Source organism: Sphaeramia orbicularis, chromosome 19, assembly GCF_902148855.1.
Source record: "Sphaeramia orbicularis chromosome 19, fSphaOr1.1, whole genome shotgun sequence".
Classification (NCBI taxonomy): domain Eukaryota; kingdom Metazoa; phylum Chordata; class Actinopteri; order Kurtiformes; family Apogonidae; genus Sphaeramia; species Sphaeramia orbicularis.
Window position 1 is genome coordinate 38,825,666 of NC_043975.1, and position 20,787 is coordinate 38,846,452.

General features: G+C 37.9%; 1 protein-coding gene across 1 annotated transcript in view; it reads right to left on the minus strand.

The window, feature by feature from the left end:
• The window catches only part of snx29 (sorting nexin 29), a 265,361-nt gene that overhangs the window by 66,880 nt on the left and 177,694 nt on the right, over positions 1–20,787 (minus strand). The gene's annotated exons all lie outside the window — the stretch shown is intronic.

The following is a 20,787-nucleotide window of genomic DNA, read 5'->3' on the forward strand; positions in this document are numbered from 1 at the left end:
AAATGGCCTGAAACTGTGTCCATCTAAAATAGCTATGGTGTTCTTTTATTGATGACCCTGAGGAATCATCTAGTCTTAAACCTCACATGGTACTTCTTCACTTAAAATCCGTAGAAAATACATTAGTAATGCAAACAGAGCTAAGATGACTTCTAGACAAAAAAAAAAAAAAAAAAAAAACACATTTTATAGGAAGCTGAACAAAAACACAATGCAATACAGTTTGTGGCAGTTTTCACCTTTGAGTTTTGTGTATATTACTGAAATTCACTGCTACATATGTTGTTTTCCTTCCAAATACAAAATATGCATTTATAGGCCCAGAGGAAAATACATCTAAGCTTCTATCCTCCAGGTCTTCCTCTGCTCTTCCTCATGCACGAAAGCCATCAACACAGCAGACACCTTGAGCTTTTTATCACTTGAACACTCAGCACAAGTTCTTAAAGACTGGCGGGTGGCAGCCAGATATGAGCGCTCAACATCGAAGTTGGAGGCTACCTTAAACAAACTGTCTGACGCCCCAGCAGGAGGAAAACGGGACAAGTCGCAGCGCTTATCTCCCACTTTTATCAAAATCGCTTCCCTTATTCTTTTCTCTTCATCTCCCACTCCCTTCTCCTGTCAAACTCCCTCCCTCCTCCCACTCCCTCCTCTTTGTGTGTCCGTCCTCAAACACTTGAATAAAACTGAGTCACGGCAGGAGACTCTGCCCTCTTTCTTGTGAACAAATGAGTCACTGACAAGGCCTGAGAGTTGGCTTTGAGCGTAGTAAGGAAGCCAATGAGCAAATGATTGAGAGAAAGAGCTGGGAGTGTAGGATGTAGAGCAAAGTAGTGCTGAAGAAAAGAGAAAAAAAAAGAAGGGGTGGGGAGAGTGAAGTGATGAGGAAAATGAAGTAGAGGGAAAGGCAGACAATTAGAGAGACAAACAAAATGGGTAAATATGAAGTGAGAACAAGGGAAAAAGAGCATAGAGAGCAGAGCAGAGCAGAGAGAAGGGAGGCGACTGACAAATTATGCTCCAGCCAGAGATCTAATCAGGAGTCTGGAGGCTAAAGCAGAGGATCATCACACCCGCTCCTGATCTTCCCCGCCCTCCCTAAAGGGACAACACCTGCTGACACCAACCAAATCCTAATTTCACCGCCTGATCCCTGCAGGGACAAAAGGCTCGGGCCATGTTCCCTTCCCACCTTTCGCATCCTGCTTCCACCTGCGAACGATGCACCTTTGAAGTTTCTATTAGAGGGCGGCTCATTGATAAAGGGCCACAGTGGGACTTTACATCGTCTCTGACTGCCGGGTAGCCTTTAATAGCCTGTGCGAGTGTACATTTCTTCTGCTGTTTTGAGCAGTTCAAATCTAGATGACAGAGAAAGAGAAACAGGTGCGGCATGATGAAACAGATTGCAGCACTTAGCAGCAGAGTGATGCCTCACCTCAAAAGACGACTTTGACACATGGTGCTGAAAAATGCTAAAATCCCACAAACCAAATGCTTTTTGCTTCAAAAACCATGGGCTGTTTAGGGATTCTGGGATTCAGAGAAATATTCTGAGAGCACCTAACAGCTCAAAAATGGAAAAGTAGTGAGTGTACACCATGACCATAATCTGTGCTATTAATACAGCGTAAAGTCTAAATATCATTTGATCAATAAGACATCTGTTAAGTTCATTTAAGCTCTCATGCCACTTGAATTTTTGATTAGGGGATTTTCATCCCTCAGTGGATTCAATGAAAGATTAAATAACTGTGAAAATTTTTCCAGAGTCGGAAAACCTTGGGCTGTTTCACAACGATGTCCTCTGACCAAGGCTTTGACTTAGATGTCTAAACGTATCATGCACAAAGCTGTTCATCTCTTGCTTTGAATTCTGTGTAAATTACCACTTTTCTCAACAAAAAAAATCATGCCATCAAACTTTCAAACCGCTTAGCACAATTCACCATAGCAGAAAACTTTTCTTTTCAGGAAGTCTTCTTTTACTGACTGTTTTTTTGCAGTAATCTCAAAATATGTGACAGGGCTTAGCATGTCTGATAACGCTTCAGTCAGGTTCAGGATAGTTAACATTCAACTCAATATTTGACAGGATCCTCACTGTTCATATTTCCAGGAGGGTACTGCAGTCTTTAAAAAATGTTCTGTCCTCTCATTTATCTTCAATAATATTAATAAATCACAGGCCAATCGCAAACTACAGGCTGTGCTTTCCTTTGTTTTGTTTTGTTTTTTTTTTAATCAGTCAGTGCCACTGGTTAGAGCATCTGTTAATACGGTCTTGATTGCAATGGCCTGGGGGTAAGGTACCTAATATTTTACAAGAATATGTTTTGTTTTCATTATGCTTCAGATTTTTGAAAGCTTTTCTATATATTTTAACATGTTGTTTAGCTTTGTGCAGTTTTTATATGGTGGTACATACTGTAGTAAAGTGGTACATGCTGTATTTCAATTGTGGAGAATCATATATGAAAGCATCTAGCTCCTTTGAGGTTAGGTCCAAAGGTCTGACCTTTTCCACAAGGGTAGATGACAAGATGTAGAAGATAAGTGGTGATAAGGCATAAATCTGGCATGAAACATGTCTTAGTTACTGTTATTAAAATTTGCCAAATCAAGTCAAATTGCAATACAGCAGGCTACACTGAATAAAGTCCTTGGTAGAAAAAAAAAATACTGAAAATACTCATTAAGTACATTAAGTGCTTAAACCTTTAAATTGATGGGTTTGTTCCTCCAATTGGACTTCCTTGTGTTCCATTTCTGACTGATACTGGTATTGCACTGTTTTCCCACATTTGAGGTTTTTGGATGCATGAGGCCATTATCATAATGGCTTAATGCAAATAGCGTATTGGTTAATATTGTAATTCTCACTTGCTGGCATTGCTATATGACAGCTTCATTGTACTGTATTAAATCATACTGTAAAGGTCATGGTCTGATATTTTTCTCTTCCTCTTATCAAAAGGTCAAAGCTTGTGCCTTGTCATCATCACTGTACATGCATAAAGAGTGATGCATCTTGTTTAATTTCCTTTGAACAAGACAGTAAACCTCAACCTTCCCTTTGTGAATTGCTCTGGATAACAGACTGACTAAAGTGCCTAAAATGGAAATATGATGTAAATGGCACTGATACTGAAGTTGATGCAGTGCCTGAGCTGCAGCGAGCCTTCCCAAGGGTGTTTAATCTCTGACTGATGGATGCAAGACCATGACAACGATTGTAATCATCATCACCATCATCATTGTAAAACATTCATCATTACCACCATCAACATAATAGTTATCTCCCACTGTCACCAACCAGTCATTATCATAACCATAATCACTCACATGCACATACACACATAGGCAGGAAAAAGGATCATCAGGATTACCTGCATTTGGAACATGACAACCACCTGTCTTTGAATGCAACACTAACAAAAGGTAATACATATGGATGTACTACCGCATCTGCGTAGCTAAAACAGCCCATTGCCATGTAATGTGACCCTCTGTCTAATCACAGCAACTCACAGCACGCAGCTCTGGATGTAAAGCTTCCTGCCTCAGCAGCCACAACCCTCCCAAGTTAACCCAGCTGCACCAAGTGGCTGATATACAAATTAAAGGTGCTAACACATTTCATACATTGCATTTCTCTGGGGACCGAAATCCATTGCAGGCAGCGGTGCACACATCTGAAAGAGTGTCAGGGAGGACATCTCAATTATTCATTGAGTGGCTGATTTATGTGGTTTCATATGGTGCATATTAAAGGCTCTGGGAGGCGCAGGGAAGCCAAAGATGGTTTACGTAACTGCTATTAATTGAGACCTTCTTTGACTCTTTTTTTTTTCTGTCTAGAGCTTTGGCTACTAAGAGGAACAGTTAAAGGTATTCTACTATTCATAAAGATAAGCATATGCATGAAGATAATAAAAAGGTAAAAGATGTCACAGCCATATCTGCACATGCTTTTTACCTGTAGTAAAATATAGAACATACAAGTGAAGGGCAGAAACAATGAGAAAGAGAAAAGTTTCAGTAGACTTTCTCCAGTTTTATTTGCATAATTAAAACAGTGAGATGTTTGCCGTGAGCTCCTGACTTTGTGTGGAAATGATAGGCTCAGCTTTTTGCTGATCAAAGAGAATTGCTCATTTTAAATACATGCACATGCACCGTATATATATATTAAATGTGTATGTAAAGCATAGTGAGACAGCGCTACAGTAATTTGCAGCACCAGCAGGCTGTGATTCTCTCTCTGCACACTCTATTCACACTGCATTTTTGTAGTTTATAGATCGATATGGCGTGTGAAGTGGTGTGAAGTTTCATTTGTGAATCATACATGCTGTCAAACTGCTGCTGGAGGCAGGAGGGTCCCATCCAATTTCCCCAGAATAATGCCACCCTGTGAACATATCTAATCACTATGAATGGGAAATGATTGGCAAAAGAATGAGAATAAAGACAGAGAGAGAGGGCAAAGGAGGCAGAATGAGTAAACTGGCAACAGAAGAGACATAGACAGATGACGAGGATGATGAGGGTGAAGGTGAAACTTTGGCTGGGATACCCTTTCATTAATGCTGCATCATATTGTGTCAGTATTTAGAGGGAGGTTGAATAGTATCTAATTATTTATTATAAAAGCACCTTTTTTTAAAAAAAAAAAGAAAAAGAAGATGTTTCTGAAAGCATTTCTCAGTTGGTCACAGTTAAAGATGACCTTATTCTCTAAAGCAAACTGCATCCATCAGGAGTTTGTACTCTGGGAAATTTTATTCCGCAAGCCCCAATCAGGGAGTTATGAGAACAAGTAGGTCAAGTCATCACAAGAAAAAGAAAACTTTATCATAGCTCCGCGGTGTCAGACACCAGACAAAGAGCACCGTATATCCCTCCTACTGCTGTGACACTGCAGGTATGACACCTATAATCAACGACCTGGAATCTCCCATCAGACAGCAGCACAGCAGGAGGTTTCCCACCAAGTCTGAAAGGAAAATATCTCAAGTACCTTGAGCCAAATAGCATGAATCACAGTTAAATGCCAATAATTTGCTGTAGTATCATATTTGTGCTGTTTAGTGCAACTTTAACTCAAAGACACAAGGAGCAAAAATACCCTTCTTGCTGGTCTCATATTCTTCATAATATGAACGTTTACTAACATAACATAACATAGCGTAACGTAACATAACGTAACGTGACGTAACGTGACATAACATAACACACAAATTTCCACCTCATTTTTGGGAAACAAATAGCTTCTCATCAACTTGTGATGGATATTGAAATCACAATGTCATTGTAAAATACACGGGTAATACAAAAAGCCAAGTCACACAAAACACACACACACACGCAAACACACACACACACACACACACACATACACAAACACACACACACACACACACACACACACACACAAAAAGGCTCCTTGCGTTTGCCGACTGTGTCTAAACTATGATTTCTTTCTTCCTTCTTTCTCATAATAGCCTCTTTCGCTGGTACTGCGTGGGAGGGAGATGCTGACTTTCCGTTGCCGATATATTTCACTCATTAGGAGTTCACAGGGGGAGAAGACGTACAGATAGGGACGGAGGGAAGAAGGCCCAGAGGCAACGCAAGGCACAAAGAGCAGAATCCTGAGCGATAATGGAGCGAATCCATCAGTCTCTCTATTTCTGTCTGTCATCTGAGATCCATCTGTGAGTTTTAGTGAGATTTAGATGGGAGTCGGTTCCAAAAGCTTACAGAGGAATGTGGCTCAGACAAAATAAAAGATATCAAATTTAATATAAGCCATATCACATTCATAAATTAAAGATACTGATGTTACATGGCTGTGGCAACTTGTCAAGTCTGATGCATACAGACAGTGTATGAAATCACATGCTCCACATCAAAGAATAAAATCCACTTAAGTATTGTATTAGAAAATGTTTTTTGGAACAAAATTCGTTGACACTACCTCAGTTTTGCCAAAAAGTTTTTACGCTCACTTGAGATGTTCCTTCTCCAAAAAGCACTTAGGCTGTAGGAGCTGAAATTAGGGGAAAGACGCCAGAATCCGAAAATAAACACCTTCCTTGTGCAGCTCTCTCTGCTCTGCCAAATTAAAAGACTAAATATGAAGATGGATGCCATTTCAAGCTGCTATTAAAAACTGAAGCCAAGATATCACAGTCATGGGAACTGCCATCTTCTGTGACGAGTAGAGCTGTAGAGTCATGTCTGATGGAAACTCAACAGTGACTGAAAAAGCTGACAAGCACTTCACACAACAAAATCTACCTTCATGACAACATTTCTACAGCCTGAACCTGTCCCAACAGAAGTACAATCCTCATTTGCTCCCAGACCCCTTGTATGGAACGTTGATTACTGAACTGTTGCACGATGATGCCAAAAAAAAAATACTGGGCACTGAAACTTTAATGTGCATAATGGGAAATGGAGGCAGTTATTTCAAATAAATTCTGATGTACAAAACATTTAACTCAAGTCAGTATTTCTCTAGTGTTTTTCTTCATTTCCCCACGGGTCCTGAACTATAGCTGAACCTAAATGTTCACCTATTAGAATATTTGTTCAGTGGGTGGTCATCCAGCTTTCAACTCTAGTGATCGAACATGTCTTTTTCTTATAATTGTAAAGTGGCAAACAGTAAGGTAATATTGTACAGGTCACCCCTATACTAGACAATGTTTACCAGGTGGCTTTTTAAATTAAGCAAGAGTGGTGCATCCTGTTACAAAAGGTTGCTAGCTCAGGATTGCTGGCTAGGTTAGAAGGTTTACCTCTGTCGCTTTCTAGTAATTCTTTACAGTCTGTCAGCACTTAACGTGTTTAGTCCATTCACTTGAACCTGCAGAGCTTTCGGTGAAATGTTGACATGGTAATGTCATGATGTTGGACTGAAAACATGCCTGCATTGCATTCAGATGCAAAAGACCATGATTAACCTTCAGACCTACAGTGAGTCTGGATCTCGAGTAGCCAGTTGGAGTTGGAGAAGACACAATTAGGCTCATCTTGCTATATTAGCTTGTTCTGAAACTGAAATAAATTGTGGAGTTAAATGGAAGAAATGGTGACAAGTGGCTGCATAAAAGTCCAGATTTTTGTTATAGATTCCTTCATTCCTTCAAGCTTTTCTGTGAAAAGCTAGAAGACAAGTTGACTCAGATATTTCATATATGACTAGATTTTATATATATACACACACACACACACACACACTACCGGTCAAAAGTTTCAGAACACCCAAATTTTTCCAGTTTTGTATTGAAATTCAAGCAGTTCAAGTCCAATGAACAGCTTGAAATGGTACAAAGTTAAGCGGTGAACTGCCAGAGGTAAAAAAAAAAAAAAAAAAAAAAAAGGTAAGGTTAAACAAAACTGAAAAATAATGTACATTTCAGAATTATACTAGAAACACTCGGAGAGCGCAGACCTCCGCCAAGGCCAAACAGTGCTCGTGCCACCAACCCCCGCCCCCGTGGGTCCCCCCACCCCCGATCACCACCAAAATTGAATCATTTGTTCCTTGGGCCAATATTAACATTTCCTGAAATTTTCATCCAAATCTGTCCATAACTTTTTGAGTTATCTTGTACACAGACAAACAGACAGACAGACAAACCAATGCCAGCAAAAACATAACCTCCTTGGCGGAAGTAACAAAAAGGCGAACAAGAACTGGGTTAACAACTTAAAGCAGTTCTGAAGCAATGGAGGTTGATCAAGCCTCAAAAGTTGGTGCTATCAGTTCCTACAGGTGTCCCAACATTTCTTAATCCTCACCTGGCACACACACACACACACACACACACAGTCATGGTTAGCACGGCATGGCTCTGACGTAAAGTTAGCTCAGCACCATGTTTAGCTCAGCCTAACCTGGGGCGGTGGGATCCGGCAGGCAGAGCGGAGCCGGTTTGGCCCCGTCAGACCGCTCCTCTCTGTTGGTCTGGAAACAAACACTCACGGAATGGTGTGCATCAGGGGGATTTAGAAGCAGGTATACACAATGCTGACTACAAAATAAGTATACCCTAGACTACCCTAGCGGCTGAAATGGAACAGAATGGAAATTTCTTGGTCTCGAGGACTCGCTCTGAAATTACAAGTCCTTCTCCTCCCACTTTGGTCCAAGACCAAGTCAAGACCGAGTCCTTGAAGGGTCAAGTCCGAGACAAGACCGAGACAGCGCAAAATGGTCTTGAGACCGGTCTCGTACTACAACACTACTGACTGGTATATTTGTCCTCTGATTTCAGCAACCTATTCACTTCCCTTGGGATGTGAGTGCACAGGGTGAGGAAGCAAAATTTACAATGAACATTTAGTTGTTTTTTCTCAGCAGGCACTACATCAATTGTTTTGAAACCAAACATATATTAATGTCATAATCATACCTAACACTATTATCCATACCTTTTCAGAAACTTTTGCCCATATGAGTAATCAGGAAAGCAAACGTCAAAGAGTGTGTGATTTGCTGAATGCACTCGTCACACCAAAGGAGATTTCAAAAATTGTTGGAGTGTCCATAAAGACTGTTTATAATGGAAAGAAGAGAATGACTATGAGCAAAACTATTACAAGAAAGTCTGGAAGATACTATTAAAGAAGAATGGGAGAAGGTGTCACCTGAATATTTGGGGAACACTTGTGCAAGTTTCAGGAAGCGTGTGAAGGCAGTTATTGAGAAAGGAGGAGGACACATAGAATAAAAACATTTTCTATTATGTAAATTTTCTTGTGGCAAATAAATTCTCATGACTTTCAATAAACTAATTGGTCATACACTGTCTTTCAATCCCTGCCTCAAAATATTGTAAATTTTGCTTCCCCACCCTGTGTATGTTTTTGTTTTGCATGACCATCCAGAATCCACACGCCAACTGAACTAGCTTGAACTTCGGAGTTTCTGGTTAACCATTTTATATGGAAATGAAACAGGTTTATCTTCAATTTTCACGCAATGTTTACCCATGCAGTTTGGAAGTTAAAGGACGGAGGAGGCAAAGTATGATGTAGGGAAGGAAAGAAAGAGCAAAGGACTAAACATTTATAGAGTACTGGTTATCAGCCTGTCCTTCTCTTTGGGTAACTTAAGTAGTGGCGCACAGCTGTTAGCGTGCTTATTTTCCATCACAAGGTTGCTGTGACCTAACTTGGGTTTTGCCTTCTAAAATCCAATTCACTCTCCAAGCCTCCCAAAAACCCTCTCTTGCCTCAGCTATGGCTCATTGCACTCATCATTGGTGCAATTTTGCAAGCATATGCACATGTGTGTCTGTATGTGTTTGTAAGAAAAAGACTAAAAGAAGAGTAAAACATCCCTGCACATGCCTTAGGGTGTTTTAAAGAGACCCCTGCCTTTTTTTCTCATGATGCTGTCAGATCTTTAAGACTGTTGGCCCAGTGTTCAATCACCACAACAACCTCACCTTAACAACAATGACTCTGGTAACCTTGGCCATCCATTAGCCTGTCTAAGAACAAAAGCCATTTCCATAGGGAGCCATTAGACGAATATAGCTCAGGGAAGGGAAGTATCCAATCCACCAGATGGGCTGCGCTTTATAGCAGCTCCAGGGCTGGACAGCAGTCTCAGAGAGACCGTTATTGGGAGGGAAAAAATTAGGCTAAATCAGTGCAACACATGGAAAATGTTCTGGTTCGATGCTTTAGTCAATCCACCAATCTGAAACTGCAGGTGGACACTGATTATTGCCCAAAGCGCGGCTGATACCGGCACACTCCAAGGCGTTTCACATAACTGAACTGAAGCATTATCGGTTTTCTCTCACTAGAAAAGTATACAGGCTGTCCTCGCAATAACTAATAGTAACATCAGCTTGCTGTTATTATAGCACCATTACACTAACAGCAATGCATAATTAAAATACAAATTGATTCCAAGTTTAACTGCCAAGTAACATGATGGATGTTACAATTGCTGATAAAAACGATGTAAATTCAAATTTTTTAATTTTTTTAATTTATGTTCTTATCCTGGTTTTTATCCCAGATTGTTTTTATTTTATCTTTTCTGGTTTTTATTGTGTTTTATTGCATCTTGTTTTTATTTATTTGATCTTATTTATTTTATTCTTTTACTTATCCATGCTGCTATACAGATGAACGGTGGAACACTGAGCACTTTTTGTCCTGTCTGTAGGCGTGATCAAGTGCCTGTCTTGCATGTTCAATGTATGTGTTGTTGTAATGCCAAGGCAATCACCTAGACTGCAAAACAAATCTACCTACGGGTATAAATAAAGTAACCTTGACCTTGATAAATTTCAGTTACTAATCTAAATGTTGGTGATTACCTAAAGGTTTTCATCCCAATGTATTCCTATTGGTTTTGTACAATTTTTGCACATGCCTGGTGCTTCCTGCAGATTTCCCCTTAAATCTTAGTGCCTCTTTGATAGATTCAATCAATCTATCATTCTGGGCGTCTGACCCCATGGGCAAGTCAAATCTAGCAGTGACTGAAATTCATCTTTGAGTAGTAGCCCACAAAAAGAAGCTTCTTTCAGTCACAGGTGGTACCTCATATCACCAAAAGAGAGAGGAGAAATGGAAGGAGAGAAAACCTGGCTATTTGTGTAGGTTTCATTGTAGGGAAAGACAGAAAAAGGTGATTTTTACTAGATTTGAACATAGACATCTGCTATGATTTATGATAGGGTTTAAAGGGAAAGTTGGATGAACTCCTGTCACTGGGCTTTGGTACTCACATTGCCTGAAAGAGGACAAATTGGATACATTTGAGATAAATGCTTAGTACTAATTGTAAAATGTAATTAGAATCAGAATACTTTATTAATCCCAGGGGAAATTGTTAAGAGCCTCTCTCTACTTTTGTGATGACATTTTGAGCAAAATCAGGAAAAAAAATAGATAAAATAAAATCTCATTTCTTAAATAATACACTAGGTGTCAATGTATCAATTAAATCCAATTACTATAAACTATATCATTTATAATCTATAGAATGAGTTCTGACCCTGGTTCTATATTTAAGCATGATGAAGGAATGTGACTCTGGGTTTATGGACTTACTTTTATAATGTCTTTCTTTTGGACATGAATAGTAATTTTTTTTGCAGCAGCTTGTGACTTTTACTGCCATTATTAATTTTTCACATGAACTGATATGTGATATGTGTGCATTTGACACCCATGGAACAAGTTACGACCTGAAATTCATACGAAAGATAAAGAATAAGGAACCAGAACAATAACTGTGTTGAATATTCATATATATCTGCCTATGCTTGCCTGTAGGATGTATATAAGTGAAAAGGTGGAGCTTACTAATACCACCGTCCTTCCTCCTCACTGACACCACGCCTAGTCAGGGATTCATTTTGAATTTTAAATTAAAGATAACTGTACTCTAGATTAAACTCAATTGATGTCTTTTTGGGTAGTTCAGTCAAACCAAGACAAACGTTGTTCTGCCCAAGTCTAAACTTTCAATCTGATCACACGTTGTCAGCCAAATTGGGTGAATAATGTTTGAGAAATCAGTTGAATCAATTTTCAAAGTTCAAATTTTCAAAAATGTGTCAAACATTCAAAAATTTTAATTCTGCCACTAAACTGTTTACTGCACCTCAGCTAGTGGTAAAGAAAATGTGCATTGAATTTGAAAATAATCAGGAGACTAGACTTCGAGAAATCGATTGGACAAAAATCTCAGATGGACGGACAGAAAGATGGACAGAATTCCTGGTATTACTATAGTGTATACCCCCGCGTATAATAATAATATTAACTCTCTAACTTTGTATATTTTTACAGCGCCTTCTTTTGGCAGATTTCAGGACAATCCAATCTGAATCTGCCGTGTCAACTATGGTGCTGGACAAGAACGTCTTTCGGTGCAGAAAATCCAACAACATTTCCCTTCAGAAATCAGAAAAACAGCTCTGATGTTTAAAGGTGCAGGAGACTTTTGTGACCAATTTTTCATCTGATCTGTAAAACCTCAGTCATAGCCTAAGTAACATAAATCTGTAAGTCTTTCTATGATTACTCACCTGAATCTCTTGCTCACCCTGCCGCTGCAGGGAGGTTCGCGCAGCCTCCACAGCCTCCGTTTCCCACAATGCACGTCACGACAAAAAATGCCTGAGTTACCTCCTGGCTCTGAATGTAAACACATGGTTTTGTTTATGGTGGATGGCACTTTGAAATTGTTCACCGTAATGCAAGAGATTCAGGTGAGTAATCACAGAAAGACTTACAGATTTGTGATACTTAGGCTCTGACTGAGGTTTTACAGATTTGATGAAAAATTGGTCACGAAAGTCTCCCGCACCTTTAATGTTTAAAGGTTCATGAGTAATTGGGGATGTGTCAAATCACATTAAAAGTGTGGTTTTCAACACTTTTTAGCTTTACTGTCCAGTTTAAATCATAAGTTATAAAAGTAATCAGAAGCCAATAATATGAAATGAGTTACTTTGATGAATTTGTTACATAACATAATCATCTCAAACCTATTCCTTTTCAACAGTAATCTTCCTAGTCATTGTGATACACCAACCTATGAGTCACACTGCATAAATAAGATCCCATACTGCAATGAATGATCCACTGTCCCAAAACTGTTGCGTCTTAAGTTATCAATGTTAAAAGTATTTTACCACAACCTGTCTCAAAAATGCTCATTCTACACCATTATCATCATATTTAAGCTAGAGCATCTGTTTCATCAAAAAAAGAAGCAAAAAAAAATAGGAGGAAAAAAAACCACCAAATCAGGTTTCACTATGTTAGTGGTTCTGAGGTTTAAGTGACAGGAACAAGAACAATTACAACAATGCATTTCATTTGCCATTGCTGTGCTGCTGCCCTGTCAGGAGAATGGAGATAATTTCACACAAAAAGGTGTCAGGCAGCTCTTGGCTAGAGCCCCAACTTGTGAATTTACATCTATTATGTATAAGTTGAGCCGGGCAGAGCTCAGTATCCAGCCAGACCTGACTATCAGTTAGAGCTGAGGATGTGTCAACTGTCTCTTCCCGTCCCGTACGGTCTCCCCTGACTAGTATTATGGCTGTATCTCCTGGCTACACAGCAGATAACGGACCTGTGTGTGTTGTGTGTGTGTGTGTGTGTGCGTGCGTGCGTGCGTGCGTGCGTGCGTGTGTGTGTGTGTGTGTGTGTGTGTATAGGTGCTCTTTTGTCAGAAAAGCTGATCTGTACAGCATGAAGAGTGTCTACTGTACCACAACTTGTTTGGGTGTATACCAGAGGTGGCAAGAGTACTTATTCTTTACTCAAGCAGAAGTACAGATACAGTATTTGTGTAGAGAAAAGACTCCAGTAAAAGTATAAATATTGGTTCAATTTCCTTATAGCAGTACAGTGAAATTGATTCTACGTATAAAACTGGGCCATGTGTGTTTTTGCATAAAGCAAAGTGAACCCTCGTCATTTTCATATAATTTAAATTCGTATAATTTTGAACTATTCTAACTTCAGAAAAACAAGAATACTTAATGAAATACCCAGCATTATACCTACAACCACAATGTGCAGATCAGTTTACAATGTCAGTGAGAGAAAATGAAACATTATGATGCCTCTTCTATTCACTTCAGTCTCCCATTAACTTCCTTTATACAACTACATCAAAGATGACAGTGTTGGCTGGAGCTGTGTAGGTTATGACAATGCATGCCTGTTTCAAAATGCAGCTATACATTGGGACTGGCATTGACAGGCAAACCATATGAGGTTGTAGGAGTTGTGATAGGCTGTTCTTTTTCCTGCAAGTTGGCAAAGCCGGTGACTGTAAATAAGGAAAATATGGAAGGTGGTGTTGAATCAGATGTGTAAAAATCTTTTGCAGACCTTGAGTTTGCCATGATGGCCACTTTTATCAGAAATTTTAAAGGCTTCAGTGGATAATTGTTTTGTATCACTAGGCAAAAATTCCATTATAACCTTCTGAAATATTGTAATTTCATTGGTGTGAGAGGAAAATAGACTTATGCTCCTCATCTTGACTCTGTTTACAGGTGTAGGAAATCTACTCTGATAGAAGATTTTGCCAGGGTTTAAACTAATTACTGTTTTGTTTTAGAAAAGTACATGATAAAGACGAAGAGTTTTAATTAATAATCATTGATACTTGACTACTTTACACAGAAGCAACAGCAGCTCCCATAACTGTGATATTTGGCTTCACTTCTCAGCAGCACAAAAAAAAACATGTCTGGACATGTACCTTCATATTCAGTTGTATGATTTGGACAGAGAAGTAAAATTATTAAATGTAATACTATTGACATAACAAAAACAACAACAGCAAGGATAAAACTATAAATCAACTACACTAAGCAACGTAAAAAATGCACATTTAAAAATTTGCTAGAATTGTCATGACATGACATGTCATGTATTCAGATGCTCCAAACAGCTTCTCAGACACATATATATACTGTTGTTCTGCCTGACTGATTGTGCTTTTCTCAACCACAAATCAATTTATGAAAGTTGTACTTAAGTGTTCAAACTAGGGGAGTGAAATACTGGGATGGGCTAAATTGTTAACCAAAAATGTGTATAGGCTTTGTACACATGTGACCCTCTCTATAAAAATCATGAAGTAAAAATGGGGAAAATGTCTGTAGCAAAAATGCCATGCTTGAGTGCAGCCAACCGTGATCAGGCAGTCAGGATGCTGCTTGCAGGAATGACGCAGATGGACATTGCACGTCACTTTGGTGTGCATCACTCCACCATTCAAAATCTTGTGTGTATGTCTCCCATGTGTGAATGTGTGCAATAAGAACAAGAACTATAATTGGAAATATAGTCCATGAATTAAAAGTAAAACATTCATGAACTTCATTATGTGTTTTTAAAGTTAGTTAGTATATAAATCAAATCACAGGGCTGGGCAATCTGATGAAAAGATATTTTGAGGTAGAATCACGATTGTCAATCTGAATCTTCATGTTCTCACCTTTTGTAAAAATTGGGCAAATAAACATACTTTGAGTTCCACTGTACTTGTCTAAACTAATTTGTCTCTCCTGAGTTTTATTATGAATCAAAAACACAAAAACACAGATAATCATAAACTCATATCACCTGTATAACTAGACTCACTGTGTGTTGGAGTTTGCAGCCAGACTCTGATATAATGTGAACCAAATGTGAACCAAACATTTTAATGTTGACAGATGCTCAAGTATCCCATCTGGACTGAAATAAACTCATTAGCTTAGTGACCTGTGCTAGTGAAATTAATGCTATGAGCCCAGAGGATAATGCAAAATCATCTGTAAAATACTATAATTACACTGACAAACAGGCCATTTAAAATGAATATGAACTGAATTGGAAAGTTCTGACAATGTCATTTATTGTTTCAATGACAAATTTGAATGATTCCTCTGAAAAGTACATCACATGCCTAATAAAGACTAATGATCATTGAATATGATGAGATCACAAGACCTAATTAAAACCTATGGTGACGGTGAACTGCTACATACGTACATCTACAAATCAGCCTTTCCTTTCTATTTCATCTTGTTACATTTATCATCTGCGACACTTACTGGTGAACATCATCTGTTTAGTCTGAAATATGTCTTTATGTTCAGAGGATCCACAATCATTGTAAATACAACCATTTCATAATTCTCCTCAAATGCATTGACACTAAAATGAATAGTAAGAAATGGTAGGAAATGTGTGATAAAATGTGGAAAATAAAAGCAATAAAGTGTCTGAGAAATTACTTACTCAAGTAAAGTTTAGATGCTTGAAAAATCTACTTAAGTGCAGAAACTAGTATTTGTATTTACACACATGTACAGTATGTGTTGAATGTGTGGCTCTTATATAAACACCAAAGTAGGTTCTGTACGTGGATCTATGTACTAGTTTTCTACTCACAGTGTATTCCACTAATATTAGGTTATACTTGTGTGTTTATCTTTGTGTTGGCGTAACACTGTCTGTGTGTGTCTGTCTCAGAAAACTGAACCAGGGGATTGAATGTCTGAGTGTCTCTTGCATTGGGGGAGCCAGGGGACAGCAGCAGCAGTGAGAGAGTCGAGGTGTAACACCTTGTTAATGTGACAGACACAGTAAAACAGTCACCGAGGGAATGAGTCGCCGTTGTCTACTTTGCTCGATAACTTGACAGATACAAGAAGCAGCGGAAGCAGCAGCAGTTCGGTTTGTTAAAGCCGCTCTCGAGTCCAGTTCCCAGCTCACCTCACTAAGATAAGTACCCAGCACAGAGCTCCAGACGACCGCATTTTTGGTAAGAAGAGCTATGCTAATACTTTTGGAGTAAATGCCGTAGAGTCTAACAGAGCAAGGAATGGACTGTAAAGTGGAGAGAGGTCTGATTTTGAAATTTTTGCAAAGTGATGACAAAAAGGTTGAAAAAAAAGAGAAAAAAAGTGATATGAACAACAATACATGCACTTCAACAGGGAATGTTCTGCCTCTTTAAATTTAAGGCGGACTGTTTAAGTGTTCTGTTTGGGAATAAAATCCTGCAATGCTAATGAATGCTGCTAATGATGATGAGTTGTTAATGCCCATGTGGGTTAATATGATTATTTCAGGGCTGGGTCATTTGTTTCCTCACTCAGATACTTAATGAACTTGAACTGGTTAATTTCCTCAATCATCACATCATAAACATCACATATTCTACCTCTCTTTCTATTGTTACACTGCTGAAACCTTTCCTGACACCCGACTCCAGTGTGATATGTCAGACAGTTTTGCAACTTTTTGTAACAGCCACATAGAAGAGCAATTGGCAAGAACTTGTTCTAAGCTATTTCACAAAATTGCACTTTGCCAAATTTGTCTGAAAACTGAGTTGCGTCTTATAAATGCTTGCATACCACTGAGGGGGAAAGCTTGGATGGATTTTCATTTCTGTAGCTTTGCACATATCGAATTAAATCCTTTTTTACTGACTGACTTTGTTAATGACTGTATACCAACCCCCCTACAGCACTAAATCCACCATCTACAATCCACGTACACTAAAGGTGTACGTGGATTGATGTCACACATTGATGTCACACATGGTGTCACACATGTCCCATTCGTGAGCACCACCACAAGACAAATATATCACTGAAGTAGGAAAAAGGTACTTAAAAAAAAAAAACTTCAATCTACTTCTCTGTGATCTGAAAATCTCACTTGAAGTGACTGAGATAAGATTAAGCTCTTGAATCAGCGGGAACTCCCCATGTTCCTTATACTTCTCCAAAACTGGATTGAGCCAGGGCTGCTACTGCCTGACACCATTTTCTCTTTTGATGATAAGGTTCTTTACTTTCTTTTTCAAAAACTGAACACAATACAGATTCACACTGGATAAAGCAGTCATGCTGAGAACTCCCATATGGATTTTCCATTCACCCACTATATTTTTGCATTGCACTGATGTGAAACAACATAAGGTTCAACATATTAATTAAACTACATGCATCATCGTGCAAGTAGTTTAAGCCGATGTCTCAGTAAGTCTGAGGATAAATCTTATGCGTAGTCAGGAGATAGTGTGAAGTCAACTCTGGGTTATTTGTAATCACAAATTTAAATACAGACAAGATAACGATGCAACTAATATATTAACTTCACATTGGACAAGCTTTTGGAGACCTCTTATAGATGGAAGCAATAAACTGGATGTGCACAACAAACGGGCTGATTCAGAGGTTTCCATTTTCTCAGAGAGGTTGATATGAACTTTGGCTTTTGAAAAAAGTCATGTGATGATGTGCAGTGATTTTGTCATTATTGTGATATAAATCAAACAAGGTGACGCAGGAAACCGGTTGCTGTACACAATCTCTCACCTAATTGTTTAATGAGTAAAATGTTATGCAAATGTATGCATAATAGCTGAATGTGTGTATGTAAAGTCGAAAACAAAAAGTCATTCAATCAAGCAAAATATAGGTTAGAAAAGAAGTAAACAAAAAGAGTGAATGACCTTGAGGCCTGAAATTAGTGCATGTATGGGTAAGATCTTCACTGAGCATTGGTCAGTGTTTCAGCACCAAGGACAGAGTCATGGACCTAGAGAACAGGCTATGACACTGTCCATGGTGCTGAAAGTGACAGCACCGCTAAATCTGGGTGTACTTAAGACTAGGATGCCATCTAATCAGTGTAATAGACATAAAATACACTCTAAAGACTGGTATTAACAAAAGGCAATATTATGACGAAGCTAGTGAGGGCTACTTAGTGAAACTAGCCACAAGTTTGCGTTTATATATCATTTAAATCAATTCTTAATTCAATTAATTTTTTCCATCTTGTCTCATTCATTAAATTTGTGAAGTAAACAGTTAATGTGTGCTAGATTTCTGCCTTGCATTCACACAAAAGTAGAAAAAATATTCTTGTTTATGACAAATTGTCACTGAGGTCTAATAATTATTTTTTAATTATTGAGAAATAACTTAGTAAAATGCTTTTACTTCAATGAATAATAATAACAAACACATTTTGTAATAATATGGTGTGACGTGGTGGTGCAGTAGATAGCTCTGTCACCCCCTGGGTTCGATTCCAACACCAGCTGAGTGGACCTTTCTGTGTGGCGGAGCATGTTCTCCCTGTGTTTACATGGATTATCACCAGGTATTCCGGCTTCCTCCCATCATCCAAAGACAGGCACTAATAGGTTAACTGGTTCATCTAAATTGTCCATAGGTGTGAATGTGAGAGTGACTGGTTGTTCATATATCTATATATCGTTGTATCTCTATCTATCTATCTATCTATCTATCTATATATATATATATATATATATATATATATATATATATATATATATATATACACACACACAGGGTGGGGAAGCAAAATTTACAATATTTTGAGGCAGGATTGAAAGACAGTGTATGACCAATTAGTTTACTGAAAGTCATGAGAATTTATTTGCCACAAGAAAATTTACATAATAGAAAATATTTTTATTCTATGTGTCCTCCTTCTTTCTCAATAATTGCCTTCACACGCTTCCTGAAACTTGCGCAAGTGTTCCTCAAATATTCGGGTGACACGTTCTCCCATTCTTCTTTAATAGTATCTTCCGGACTTTCTCGTAATAGCTTTGCTCATAGTCATTCTCTTCTTTCCATTATAAACAGTCTTTATGGACACTCCAACTATTTTTGAAATCTCCTTTGGTGTGACGAGTGCATTCAGCAAATCACACACTCTTTGACGTTTGCTTTCCTGATTACTCATATGGGCAAAAGTTTCTGAAAAGGTATGGATAATAGTGTTAGGTATGATTATGACATCAATATATGTTTGGTTTCAAAACAACTGACGTAATGCCTGCTGAGAAAAAACTACTAAATGTTCATTGTAAATTTTGCTTCCCCACCCTGTATGTATATATATACATATATATATATATATATATATATATATATATATATATATATATATATATATATATGTGTGTGTGTGTGTGTGTGTGTGTGTATATATATATAGATATAGATAGATAGATAGATAGATAGATAGATAGATAGATAGATAGATAGATAGATAGATAGATAGATAGATAGATAGATAGATAGATAGATAGATAGATAGATAGATAGATAGATAGATAGATAGAGATAGATATAGATAGATATATAGATATAGATAGATATAGATATAGATATAGATATAAATATACGTTAGCCCTCCAATGAACGGTCGATATGTCCAGGGTGTACCTTGCCTTTGCCCAAAACGCAGCTGGGAAAGGCTCTTGCATCCTCACGGCCCTCTCAAGAATAAAGACGTTCAGAAGATGAATGAGCATTTTGTAATAATCTGCCACATTTCATAATACACAGATTAATTTTGCAATGACTTATTCAAACTAGTAGTGGTTACTAAAAAGTGTGAGTGTTGCACTTTTATTGTATAAAAAATTAAGGACATACTGCATTATGTAATACCCAGCCAAAATGCAATATTATGGTTTAACACTTCATTTAAATGAAACTTCATTCATCACTTATGACTGGTGACCTCTGTGTATACTGTAACAAATGATGACTCAATGGTCGTGTAACGTGTAAATGACGCACTGGTTAAAAAATATTCAAAACAAATAAAATACTTGGTATTGTTGCTATTGTTTAAGTAAATGTTAAATGAAAATGTTTGGATTAAAACCATGTACTCCAATTAAATGAAACAGAATCATTATGTTAAGTATAAATATAGAGAATTTGGGAGTGAATTCAACCTAATTTTATCAACATTTTAACTAAAATTGTATGTTTGGTCATGAGGGTTTTTTTTTCATAATTTATTCTGTGAAATACATTTAATATATTAACTTTCAAAAATCTGTGGCAATCATTTGAGCAAAACTTGAGAAAAGTACATATAACACAATTGGTTTCTTTTTTTTAAGGGCCTCATTTTATTTACACATAAATTATAATATTACTTGTCATCACTTAATAACTTTATATTGCTGAGTAGATATTTGGTTGTATTTCTCAAAGCCTAAATAGCCACATACTGTAAAATCCATAATAACTGATTTTTATCACATTTATCTCACAAAAACAGACAAACACCGTGACTTTGCTTCTGAACCTGACCTGGAAAACTTAAGCCCTGTTTTTATTTCTTTTGGAGATGACCCCTGCAATTGTCAGTGCTCTCCAAAAAGACCATCTAACACTGAAAATGCAGCTAAAAGTAGAATTC